We start from the raw sequence: 14,001 nt of genomic DNA, 5'->3' as shown, positions 1-14,001 counted from the left end.
GAAAGTGGTGTTGGAGAGCTGCCGAGCAGCCTCTTGTTCATATTCTGACCTATTCAGGATGACAACAGCACCTCCTTTGTCAGCCTTTTTTATTATGTCAGAGTTGTTTCTGAGGCTGTGGATGGCATTGTGTTCTACATGGCTGAGGTTGTGGGGCAAGTGATGCTGCTTTTCCACAATTTCAGCCCGTACACGTTGGCGGAAGCACTCTATGTAGAAGTCTAGTCTACTGTCTCGACCTTCAGGAGGAGTCCACCTAGAATCCTTCTTTTTGTAATGTTGGTAGGGAGGTCTCTGTGGATTAGTATGTTGTTCAGAGGTGTGTTGGAAATATTCCTTGAGTCGGAGACGTCGAAAATAGGATTCTAGGTCACCACAGAACCGTATCATGTTCGTGGGGGTGGAAGGGCAGAAGGAGAGGCCCCGAGATAGGACAGCTGCTTCTGCTGGGCTAAGAGTATAGTTGGATAGGTTAACAATATTGCTGGGTGGGTTGAGGGAACCATTGTGGCATGTAGCAGTTTAGAAAGTTTAGTGTCCTTTTTCTTTTGCAGAGAAGCAAAGTGTGTGTTGTAAATGGCTTGTCTAGTTTTAGTAAAGTCCAGCCATGAGAAAGTTTGTGTGGAAGGTTGTTTTTTTATGAGAGTATCCATTTTTGAGAGCTCATTCTTTATCTTTCCCTGTTTGCTGTAGAGAATGTTGATCAGGTGGTTCCACAGTTTCTTTGAGAGCGTGTGGCACAAGCTGTCAGCATAGTCTGTGTGGTATGTAGATTATAATGGATTTTTTACCTTGTTACAGTTGTTAAAGCAATTTAATAACTTGAGGATGTTGCCCAGTCAGTCAGTCATTCTGGTAAGAACTGGCAATAGATTTTTTCCCTCCTCATGGCAATTATGGTTGCCAGCCCTCTAGGATTGTCCTGGAGTCATAATGTCCTGTGATGGATTCCTCCAGGAATTCATTCGACCAAAGTTGGTAACCCTAATGGCAATTCCATGAGATATTTTCATATTTGGATACAAAATAAAACAGCTATAGTGCTAAACTTTTTCTATAAGTGATACGTTAAATGTATTTAACAAGTACAGAAGATCGTGAACATAAATATAAATGTGCTGTTTCCATAACTTAAAAAATATAATGTGTGTTTACAGTTTTGATTGTATGATGGATTTTTGCTCATACATATGAGTCTGCATAAATATATTTATTTATTTTGATTTAAACGTGCATCCATTTAAAGCTCTGGGCACATGTGCAAAATATTAATACTAATTCCATACAACACACATACCGTTCCAGTGTCTAACATTAAAATCCATCCCTACATCCCCCTGTCCAATATTCAGACTCTCTTGTCACACCCTCAGCTCCACTCAACCCTTCACCATTGCCAACCCCTGGAAAAGGCCTGGGAAAACAGCTAAGTTTTGTAGAGTGACTGGAAGGTCACTAAATATGTGCTCTTGCAGAGAAAAAGGGTAATATGGGGAGGGAAGATTGTTTCCGAGTACAGTGCCCTGCTCCCAGGCACCTCTACTTTAAACAAGAGAGCTATCAATTCAAGTGGCTTGATCAGAGTTGAAGAGAGAGACAGCCAATATCCAAACCATTTTGAGTTGATAGGCCAAAAATAACACCTGAAACTTCTGTCAGAGAGCAGCTGGCTGTGAAGGCCGATAGTAAAGCACTGGTATCATATGCTACTTCTGCGAAATATCCCTTAACAGGCACACAGTTGCATTTTGTACTAGCTGAAATTACTGAATTATTTCAAGGTGTACCCTCCTGTGGAGCGCAACGCTGTAACCTAACCTCATAGTGACCAAGGCATGTTATATCTAAGTGTTGTCTTATAATTCAAACGCAAGTTCTGTGTAGCAGGGGTTGTCATTTTAAAAAGTGTCACTGCACTGCCTAGCATAATAGGGCAGTCACTAGAGCTGGCTGGGAAGTTTTTGTTGACGCATTTTTTGTTGGGAAATGGTTTGACAAAATCATAACTTTTTTTGGACTTGACTAAATCTTCAGTTGGAAGGTTTCTGAGGCCCAGGACTGAATTTTGGATTAAAACCGGGGGCGGAGGGAGGTGGAAAGAGAGAGCGAGAGCGTGCATGCTCAGAATAGCCTGGTGGTTAGGGCACTCACCGAGGATGCCCAGCTTCAAGGCCTTGCTCTGCCCGATTCAAACCAGGGATTTGAATTTGGGTCTCCCACATGCCCGATGAATGGCCCAAATATCAGGCTATTGGCTATTCAGGGGTCTTTCTCTGTTGCTGGCTTTCACAGTAGAGGGGTGCTCTGCCTGATCTGAAGCAACGACTTGAACCTCAGTCTCCCATACCCCAGGCAAGTACTCTAACCCCACTGGGCTACTGGAATATTTGTGTATGGGGGGTACATTCTCTCTCTCTCTCTCTCTCTCTCACACACACACACACACACACACAAAGATTTAGAAAGTTCTTGCTTTTGTTTTGCAGAAACAGAAAATGTGCTCAAACCTTGAAATTGTTCACTAAACAGAATTCTTGTTTTCCAGCCAACAGTGACCTTTAGGTGCTCCCACAATACAAATAATAATAATAATAATATTGGATAACTGATGAGGTGCACATCTACTTTTTCTGTGCCAATGTGAGAGATCCTTGGGCTGTGATGTGGATTTTGGTTTCTTACTCTGATTATTCTGTTTAATAACCCATTGATCACAAGTAGTAGGAGGCAAAAGTAAAATGTCTAGTTTTGTGCAATAAACAAACGTTAGAAAGGGCAAATTCCCATTCTACTGTAGGAAATATCTTCAAGAGTATCCTGCTCCATGGTTAACAGAATTACTACAGGGTTTAGCTCGAAAGCATTACCCACAGCTCTATGATCAAGTATATCTCGCACCATTTTTTAAAAATTTTCACTTTATTTTCCAAGATTTAAAATGAGATTCCACAGACAGGGAAAGCCACTGATTACTCTTGCTGTCAGAAAGGGTAAGTAGAGTAAATTAGGTTGAATAGAACAGGATATTTGGACATTTTAAATAAACCTAAAATATGTATGAAAATAGTCAAAATTCTACATAAATCTTAACTGAGTTTACATGGATAATATTATACAATCAGCTTAAAAGCTTCCATAAAAAGTAAGTGTTAACTTAAGTCAAAATTTACTGGCTAAAAGCTACTTTTTCTCCTGAAAGACAGATTGATATTAGTATGCTCTCAGTAGTTGCAAGCATCTGAGTGCAAACTATATCCCATCCACCTTCTTTTTAGAGGGCTGGGAAAATCTAATTGGTAAACACTGAACTTTTATTTTAATCTTTATGCAAGATACTATCGTTGGCAAAGCTGAAGAAAAGAAAACTCTTCTTATAGCCCCGTTTAACTTCAGACGGATGTGCGTGCTACAAAGCCAGTGAAGTGATAAATAGGTTCTGGCAGCATATTCTTCCTACCTTGAGTAGTATTACAGTTTATCATTGGTGTTGGCCATTCAGTACAGGAAACAGGGGAAGTAGTGTGGTGTTGTCTCAGTGTAAATTCACAGATACTTCATAGAATTCTTTGGCAAATACTCAGTATGGACTAAAAAAGCATAAAAAGTGGCTTTATTTAAGGAGAAGATTCATCTCAAAGGATCTGCTAGTGAACTCAGAGAAGGGGAAGCCCAGGCTTGGGTTAAAATAGCTAGTTTATTCACTTCTTCACAGGGCACAATAGCTTTACTGATTCACTCCACAAGTCATTTGCTAATTTTGCACCTTGGAAATGGTTAGACACACATACAAATTAACATCATTTACCACTCTTAACACAAAGTAGGATCTTTTCAAACCAAATCATAGATAAAATATTTTCACAAATGTTTTATAACAGCTATTTATAGCACCTTTTCCAATAATATTGTAGTCTAAGGGCCCTATTTCCTCACTCTCAGTAATTACTCCTCCAAGCTGTGTTATTGGATGCAATGGAACAATTTACATACGTTCTACTCAACTAAGGGTTGCAGAATCAGCCCTTCGTGATTTCCAAAGCTCTTTTTTGCGAATGAAATCTATGATTCATAAAATCTCTTTTTAAATTAATCCTATACCAGATTTCAAAACTCTCAGCTATCAACAAAATATAAACTTTTAGCTAATTCTTTTGCAAATAATTCTAGAAGTAGAAATAGAGCCCACTCAATACACTTTCCCTAAATCCTGGGTTATTTTCCCTTACCAAAGGGTTTTAGACGACATCATTAATTTGAGAAGTTAGAAAAAAATTGTTTCAAACTAACATTTTGGGCCAAATTTATCCTGACGTAACTCTACTGAAATTAATGCAGAGGCTCCAGCAATTAATTTGGCTCTATGTGTTTAACACTTGTCATTTGATTTAAGAATAAAAAGGTGCCAAATTCCTTGACACTTTATTTATATTTAATCCAAACAATAGCATGAGCATTTACATATGCAGGATTCTTTGTGGGAAGAATAGAGTATATACACTACAGTATAATGAACATCACATGTAAGGAATATAATATGTAGCAAAATATTAAAAATGCACAAAGTTCTTTGTAATGCAGAATTTATGAGCTGGCTATTACTTTTCTTTTTGCAAGTGAACAGCACAATAAATTACAAATTTCTTACATTCAGTATACATTCTGTGCTGCAAAATATGATAAAGATGAAGTAGAAGCATAGGAAAAATATTTTACTGTTTCTGAAATTAAAAAAGAATAACAAATTTTAATTCCTATTAAAATTAAGGAAGAAAAATGTAAAAATCGAGCCCAATTTCATTAACATGTACAGGGTTATAAAATATATTGTATAATACTGACGTAAAATCATTCATATGACTTATGTACTTTATTCCTCTCTGTAATAACCTTGCTGAATTTGGGACAGTGTTTTGAAGTGTATTGTTATACTGGGGCGGTTTAGACAGCCAAAAAGAAGGCCATGACAGGGAAAGGTCTGGGAACCTCAGATACACCGGAATGAAGGGGAATTGTGTCTGCACTTTCAATTTGGGGCATAGTTCCAATTCTTCCCCAGTGTAATAATTCACAGCTCTAGGGCCCTTTTAGATCCTCTGCTGCCTCTGGGTATGCAGATTGTAACTTCTCTAACATGCAAACTTTACCACAGCTATCCATTCTATCATAACCTGTAGGCTGGTTTACTGAATGAACTTTTGGGGCAGTTCAGAAGCTTCATGTGGGCAGAGCACAGCAGCCTGCTTTCTGAATGGGATAGGTCAAGGTAAGGCCATAACTAAAGCTGGCTAGAAAACAGCAGTACTGTTTCACAAAACATTTTGTTTTTGTTCCAATGCATAATGAAAACAAGATCTTTCGAAAGTTTCACAAAACAGAGGGAGAGGGGGAGAATGAGGTCAACAGAGGAGAAACCGCTGATTATGCTTACCGTCAGAAAGGGTACGTAGAGTAAATTGGGTTGAATAGAACAGGATATTTGGACATTTTAAAAAACAGAGTATGTCTGACCTACTTTCTGGTCAATCCTGCGTTACAGAGAGTTAGAACATGGGCAGCAGGTATCATAGGCTGGGGGAAACAAACAACCAGGCGTGGCCCCACCCACGCTTCGCCCCCAGTCCCGCCCCTGCTTCCTGTTCTGCATGGCTCCAGTCCTCCTGTGCCATGGCCCCAGCTCAGCCTGGGGCCGCACCTCCCGCCCTCCCAGCGCTCTGGGTCTGGGGAGGCTGCGGCCGCACCAGCCGCCCTCCTGGCGCGGGGGGCATGGCTGTGGTGGTGGGGCTCTGGCGGGGATGGTGGTGCAGAAGGGGCGGGGCCTCAGGTGGATGGGGTAGGGCTGTGGCTAGCCTCCCCAAGCTGGTAATTCACATGCTGCCCATGAGCCAGAGTATCTCGCTCTGAGCATGTTTATTAAATGACAGCTTTGAAACTATAACCAGAAATTACAAAAGGGACAGTATATGGATACAAAAAGAAAACACCCAAACCCTCCACACCTCAAACACATTGTCCTGAGAACTAAAAGTGAATTTGACATCATAAGCCCCCATGCCAACTGCCATTTTGCTGAACTCATCAGTTTTTTCTCAGTCATTACTAGTAACTGAATGACTGTGCAAATAGTTCCAACTAAAGTTTCAGGTGAGTCTTCCTGTGCCTGAAAACAGGCCAAGTAGCAGGTCTGCCATAGGTAATATAAAACTGCTGCATTAAGAACTGTGAGGGTCTCAAAGAAAATACTTGGCAAAAGTCTATCCTTCCTTATCAAGACAGATGCAGAATATTCTGAAAAAAATCCAAAAGCCAATTGTCCATAAGTCTGGCCATGCAACAGGGAAACTCTCAGTTTTGAGGACAGCAGATCCCTAATAATGACATTAAAGGAGCAGCAGAGTAAAAAGTGTTCCATAATCTCCTCTGATCCAGAGCAGCCTTCCTCAGGCAGCCTCTGTCTACTATGTGCGTCCCTCGTAGGTTGCCTCTGACATACAATTTACCATCAAATACCTGCCACTATATATCCCTATTCTTGAAGGGAGCTCTTATTTCAATGATATAAAAACAATCTTCTGGACAATTCAATATTGTCATCTGATGTTCTGAAAAACATTCCTTAAGCAATCTCTGGGATAGCGCTATCCTCAACTGTGAGCCACCATGCTGGAGTGCTGTTACCTGAATTTGCCAATGGGAAATACATCTTATATCAAGTTTATATAAGAAGAAGCCTGCAGGGCTGTTGTGGGCAAATATACCTTTTATGCAGCTGCATCCTTGTGATGGGGTATACAAACCCTACACCAAGCAAGAAGGGGTTAAGGAACAGTGTTGGCAGGCAGCCCACCCCTACTGCATCTGTGAGGTGTGCCAATCTTGGGGGAAGAGCCTTGAAAAGGGAGAATCCCAGGAAGGAGCATACCAGAGAACCAAGCTATCTTAGGTTAACCATGAGCACAGACAGCTGGAAAGTTTTTCCTGATATCTAGCCTTTCTTGCTGCAAATAAAGATGATTACTTTTTGTCTTATCGTTGGTGGACACGAAGAACAATTGATCACCATTTTGATTAAAAAAAAAGGTAAATGATAAAGAATGATACAAACCACACATTAAAAGGTTTAAAAACTGGCTAACTGATAGGTCTCAAATTATAACCGTAAATGGGGAATCATTGAGTGTTTCCAGTGGATCCTGCAATAATCAGTTCTTGGCCCTATACTATTTCATGTCTTTATCAGTGACCTGGAAGAAAACATAAAATCATCACTGATAAAGTTTGCAGATGACATAAAAAGTGGGGCACTGGTACAGAGAGATCTAGATTGCCTGGTAAACTGGGCACAAGAAACAATATGCATTTTAATATGGAATAAAGAATGTAGGCCATACTTACAGAATAGGGGACTCTACCCTGGGAAGCAGTCACTCCGAAAAAGATTTGGGGCTTATGGTGGATATCAGCTGAACATGAGCGCCCAGTTGTGGTGATGTTGTGGTGAAAAGAGCTAGTGTGATTCAGAGATGCATAAACAGGGGAATCTTGAGTAGTAGTAGAAAGGTTATTTTACTTCTGTATTTGGCACTGATGTGATTGCTGCTGGAACACTCTGTCGAGTTCTGGTGTCCACAATTCAAGAAGGATGTTGATAAATTGGAGAGGGCTCATAGAAGAGCCACAAAAATGATTAAGGATTAGAAAACATGCCTTATAGTGATAGTAGTTTGATCTATTTAGTTTAATAAAGAGAAGATTAAAGGGTTATAGGTAAGATTTCAGTCTGTAAGTACGTACATAGAGAACAAATATTTGATAATCAGCTCTTCAGTCTAGCACACAAAAGAATAACATGATCCAAAGACTGGATGTTGAAGCTAGACAACTTCAGACTGGAAGTTAGACTACATCCTTAATGGTGAGAGTAATTAATCATTGGAACAATTTCCCAGGTGTCATGGTAGAGTCTCAATCATAGACAACGTTTAAATCAAGATTGGATGTTTTTCTGAAAGATATGCTCTAGAAATTATTTTGGAGAAGTTCCGAGGCCTGTGCTATACAGAAGGTCAGATGATAATAATGATCATAATGATTCCTTCTGGCCTTAGAATCTATGAATCTTTCAACCATCCTCTTTTTTACAACCCTTTACATATTTGAAGACTGTTATGTCACCCTGTAGCCTATATATCTATATCAATATATCTATATCCAAAAGAGGGCTCATCATGAACTGTAAATCCTCTGGCAGAACAAAGGAGCATCCTGAAATCCCTATCCACAAAGCCTTGCTCTTATTCCTGTTGACCACTATTCTGGTTGTAGCTGAGTAATTGTTTAAGGTGTCAAAAATACATCCTTATATTCTGTACTGCCCACCAGCACTGTGACATCCTCTGCATGAGCAAATATTTTCACTGATGCAGTAAAATTCTTCTCCCCACAATCCATACTTTTAAGATCTGAAATCCTCCATTACCATGCACTGTCCACAACAAAGGGTCCAGAGGGAAAAAAATACAACAATGGATTAAAGGGACAAGAGAAGGTTACTCACCTTGTGCAGTAACTGGAGGTTCTTCGAGATGATTGTCTCTGTGGATGCTCCACTTTAGGTGTCTTGGTGCCCTGTGCTTCTAGTCAGAGACTTGTGGTAGCAGTGCCCCAGTTGTCCACCCATGCACAACACCCCCGGTCTTGCGCCACTCCGAGCAGCTACCACATGCGCGCAGCCAACCTCCACCCAGTTCCTTCTCTATCCCAGAGGTTCGAGCCAAAACTCCGAAGCAGAGGGGAGGAGGGTGGGTAGAGTGGTGTGAGTGGCATGAACTGCCTTGTCATATGTCAGTGCTTTTAGCAGACAGTCGTCTAGATAGGCAAATATGGTCACACCCTGCTTGCGAAGATGTGCTGATGCAACGGCCAGTACTTTGGAGAAAATCCTTGGAGCCGTAGACAGGTTGAAGGGAAGTACCTTGTATTGATAGTGTAGGTTGCACAGAGTGAATTGTAGGAATCTCCTGTGCATTGGGTGGATAGTGACGTGAAAGTAAGCGTCTTGTAGGTCAAGGGCCAAGATCCAATCTCCTTTCTCCAATGCTGGAATTATGGTTGCTAGGATTACCATCTTGAAGCGCTGTGTTCTCACAAACTTGTTCAGTTTGCCTAAGTCCAGAATGGGCCTCCCTCCACCTGTTTTTTTCAGAGTGACAAAGTAATGTGAGTAGAACCCCCGACCCTTGTGCTGAACCGGTACTGGTTCCATAGCACCTAATTGCAGGCGATGGTGTACTTCCTGCTGTAATAGGTACTTGTGAGATGGGTCCCTAAAGAGGGACAGGGAAGGGGGGTGGGTTGGTGGAATGGAAAGAAAGGGATGGAATAGCCCTTTTGGATAATTTCCAGAACCCACTTGTCTGTGGTGATGGTTCTCCAGACTGGGTAAAAGGGTATAAGGCACTCCCCAAATGGGCTGGAAATTAGCGGTGACTCTGGAATTGGAGAATGTGGGGCTCTCATGTCCTTGACCAACACTTCAAAATATTTGCCTAGAAGTGGATGGCTGAGACATAGACGACTGCTCCTGCATCTGAGGGTGTCTCGTCTGGTGCTGCTTGTGGCATTGATCATAATGTTGTTGAGGTTGAGTGTATGGGGCAGGACGGAATTGTTGAATCTGCCCCGTTTCTTTTTGTTCTCAGGGATATAGATTCCAAGTGTCTTCAGTATTGCATGGGAGTCCTTCAGGGTGAGTAAGGAGACATCCGTGCTCTCTGCAAACAATTTTTGCCTGTCAAAAGGTAAGTCCTCTACTATCACCTGAACTTTCCTGGGAAGCCGGAGAGATGGAGCCATGAAGCCCTCCGCATGAGAATGGACGTGGCGATGGAGCAGGTCACCGTGCCAGCAGAACCCAGAGAAGCCTTCAGGGCACTTCTGGCAATGCGGAAACCTTCTGCTATATCAGCTTTATAGTGTTCTTTTTTGTCAGCTGGGATGTGCTCAATAAAAGAGGACATCTGAGAAAAAATAGTGTGTGTGTACTTGGCCAGTAATGCAGAATACTTTGCTATGCAAAACTAGAGGGTCGCCAATGAATAGGCTTTCCTGCCAAAGAGGTCTAGGCGTTTCCTATCTTTATTATAGAGCGTGGTTTTGGTTTGATGTTGCTTTCCCCTTTGATTAACTGCCTCTACCACCAGTGAGTTTGGAGTAGGGTGGGTAAACAAAAACTTAGCCGGCACATAGTACTTCTTGTCAGATCGCTTACAAGAGGGTGGGGCCATGGCTGCAGTCTGCCATACGGTTTTTGCTGGGTCCAGGATGGCAGCATTAATGGGTAGTGCTATCTTGGCTGACAAAGAAGCTTGCAATATATCTGTCAGCTTACTCTGAGTCTCTGGTAACTCAGCCAGTGAGATGTCTAATGAATCAGCTACTCTTTTAAACGAATACTGAAAGGATTTGAAGTCATCTCCCGATGTGGGGGGAGGTGGCATTATTGTTTTGTCCGGAGACGAAGTCAGGATGTGGGTAGGTGGGAGGGTGTCACCCTCCGGCCTATCCACAGATTCTTCAGCTTACTCCTCCAGCAGTTCTGGGGAAGCTGGAGCAGATGGCGGAGGCAATCACTGTGTCCTGGACCTAGGTGGATTCAATGGCTGGGTGTTTGGGGCTCTGTATAATGCCCAGAGGTCCCAGTATGCCCACTGAGGTGGGAAGGCCATGGGAGGGGGCACCCATTGTGGGAGTTGCCAAGTCATGCCCTGTGACTGAGCAGGTCCAGGTTTAGGAGAGGGATGGTGAGGTGTGCCCACTCCTGTCTCCACTTCCTCCTCTTCATCCCTGGAGTCGGGAGGGGCCAAGCCAGCCGGTGTAGTGATAAAGCTTGGCCCTGTCCTGGTGCCATCGGTGCCAAAGAGCAGAGTTAACGGGGTGGAAGCAATGAGTAGGTCCGCATGGCTGACAAACTGTTGTGGTACTGGGAGACTCGGTGCCGACAGCGCAGGCAAGCTCAGCCTGGGAACCAGAGTGAGCGTTGTCGGTGCCGCAGACTTGTCAGATTGTATTGGTGCAGCAGGCAGCGCCATAGTGCTGCTCTGTGCCTGAGGTTTCTGTTCCCTCAGTGCCGAGCTATGAGGCTTAGTTTTGCTGCTATGAGAGCGAGACTGCATAGGGTCTTTTGCTCCTTGGGACGGTCCCGGTGCCTCATGGTTCGGCACTCTGGGTGCCATCAGTACCAGGGCAGTTTTTGCGGTCAGGCGTTGCTGTTTTTGGAGGCGAATCCCAGTGTGGCAAGGAGTGGGACCGCTTTTTTTATGGTTTTGGTAGGACCAGGGTCCTTAGCAGCCATTTTTGCAGAGGACCCCATATCTGAGGCAGCTGCAGGTGAGGACTAGTGAGGAGGTGTCCTGGACTCGGGGTCGGAGGCGGGTTGGAGGGATCTCTCCATCATTAAAAGTTTTAATTGGAGGTCCCTGGCCTTTCTTGTCCGCGCTGTGAGTTTCTTGCAGCAGGGACACATTTGGGTAACGTGCATCTCCCCCAGGCAACTGCAAGTGGCTGTCTGTCACTGGTACTGAGAATCTGCACATCAGACAGCGCTTGAAACCTGGAGAGCCAGGCATGTCCGAGAGGCTAGCTGAATGAAGAATGGGAATAGTCCCGGTCTAATGCCTCTTCAGCGGTTGCCCGCCAGAGGCGAAGAGAAAAACGGGGAAAGTTGGTTTTTTGTTTAATGTGAACACAAAAGAAAAATGAACGGAGAGATGAACAATGAGGAAAATTAACTGAGAAAAGGGCAGAGATTAAAGGAATATGAAAGTAGATAATGGCGCTGCTGTCGTTCCAACCGAAACCAAAGGTGGTAGAGAAGGAGCTGGCTGGCGGTTGGTTGCCACATAAGTGTAGCCACTTGGAGCAGCGCAAGACGGATGCTACACGTGCGCAGCCAACCAGGGCACTGTAACCAAAAATCTCCGACTAGAAGCACAGGGTGCCAAGACACTTAAAGTGGAGCACCTGCAGGGACCCTCCTCAAAGAAGAACCTTTTCCTACCGCAGAATGTATCTGTGTAACCTATCCCCTCTGTCCATGTACTACAGCAATGTATAGTACATGAACATATAAGATCTGTAGCCAGCTAATAAACTGCAGAGGAATACACTATTAAGACAGGACCAACCGTATGTAAGGTAGATTTACACTATTGACACCTCTGGCCTGACCCAAGGCCAAAACGTAACTCTCCCATTCTTCCTGTTGCTCAATTTGAAATACGTCCTGCAAATTACACTGTAACCCTGCACTGCATAAGACTGACTGGGATAATTATCTTGCTATTTTCTCCAATCTCTTGACTAGAATGGAAAACAAAATTTTGTAATCCTTGCGCAAAGGGGCAATAGGCCTCCAATTCTTGATATCTTCAAAACCCCCTTTTTTGACCAAAAAATATCAAAATGCCTCCAGAAAAGGAAGATCCGAATGAGCATCTAGTTAAGGGTAATTGCAAGCCCATGAAAGTACCATAGAAAGGGGAATCAATGAACTTCTCATAAAATTCTGCTGTCAACCCATCAGTCCCCGGGGAAGTCTCCTCCTGTAATGACTAGATAGCTGCATGAAACTCCATCTCCTCTATTGGCCTCACAAGTTAGTCCTGTTTCTCATCTACCAAAGCTAGAAAGTCCACTGTACAATTCAAAAACTGCTGCTATTGAAAAGGAGGAATGGTCTGTCCCAGAAAGAGCTCACTGTTATATTCCTGAACTATCCTCAACACACCAGCAAACCTCCTGCAGGCCCACCCAGTAATAATACTACCACATCCCACTACATTCCCTTTTCCTTGCAACCTCAAAATATACCAGAGAAGGCTGCCCTACCTTTTGTCCTAAAGTCCTTGGCAAATTTAGGTGAATCTAGCTTTCTCCTTCGATACTGAACCATTTCCTTCTTAACTTCTTTTCAGACCTTCATATGTCCATGCATTCCCTAGCTTTCAATTGACTATGAAGATCTCTCAAGTGACTTTGCAATCAATTATATAGAGATGCCCTGAAAAGGAACATAGAGAGACCACCAGGCTCTACCTGGACAGTTCCCACCATTCCATCTGGGATGCCAAAGAGTCCTGAAATGTTTCTTGTTCAATACATATGCATACAACTTTTGTAATTTCAACTGTATTATCAAGTAAACAGGTATTCAATTTACAATAACTCTGGCCAAAAGTCCATGTCCTGTTCTCCCCAACTTCAATTTAGACCAAGCAGCAGTTAGAGAACTCTACAGGCTGTTCTCCACATTGTCCAATTATCGTCCAACCGCTGACCCAAGAGCCCTCTGAAAAATGTGAAATCTCCCTCTCTTCTTAAACAAGTGTGCCCCAAAATGTCCTTTAACCCTGCAGCATCACATAGTGCTTGTAAGTTTCATCAATTTGCAACCATTCTGGACGTTTTGCTCTGTTGGTCACTGCAGCTAAACAATTAAAATCGCCTTTAAAAAAAAAAACAGTTGTTGAGCCATCGACAAGAAAGCAACAACCTCTTTAAAAAGATTTTTCCTCAGCTTCTGACATGGTGGGTGGTAGATAATTACACAATACCTTACATCCAAAAAGAAATCAATTTGTAACCCCCTTCCTGTCTGCTGTTCTACTACCCTCTGAACCAGTACTGCATAAGTATTAAACAGTACCTCTCCATCATAAGTAGCAGACCCAGGAGACCAAAAAGATACATGTTCTTCCTCCAATCTCACCGAGCTCCCAAAATGTTGCACCTAGATGCCCACTAGATCTAATTCATGCCCTTTCAAAAACTTAATCATCTGCCTCTATTGCAAACTCAGAATGGAGACCATGTTCCAACTTGCTATTTTCAGTACCATTTTAAAAAAGGCTCAGGTCTGAATGGTCACAAATAGTTGTGATCCTCACCTACTTGACTGCCATGTTGATGCTCTTAATTCCTCCAATTTACTCCTCTCTCTCTCTC

The 14,001-nt window shown here is 42.8% G+C and overlaps 1 protein-coding gene across 2 annotated transcripts in view; it reads right to left on the bottom strand.

Moving 5' to 3' along the window:
• The window catches only part of SCFD2 (sec1 family domain containing 2), a 312,542-nt gene that overhangs the window by 143,333 nt on the left and 155,208 nt on the right, over positions 1–14,001 (bottom strand). The window lies entirely within an intron of this gene.

The sequence above is a fragment of the Lepidochelys kempii genome, chromosome 4, assembly GCF_965140265.1.
Source record: "Lepidochelys kempii isolate rLepKem1 chromosome 4, rLepKem1.hap2, whole genome shotgun sequence".
Lineage (NCBI taxonomy): Eukaryota > Metazoa > Chordata > Testudines > Cheloniidae > Lepidochelys > Lepidochelys kempii.
Note: the sequence above shows the minus strand (reverse complement) of the source record. Positions and strands in the feature narration are given on the sequence as shown.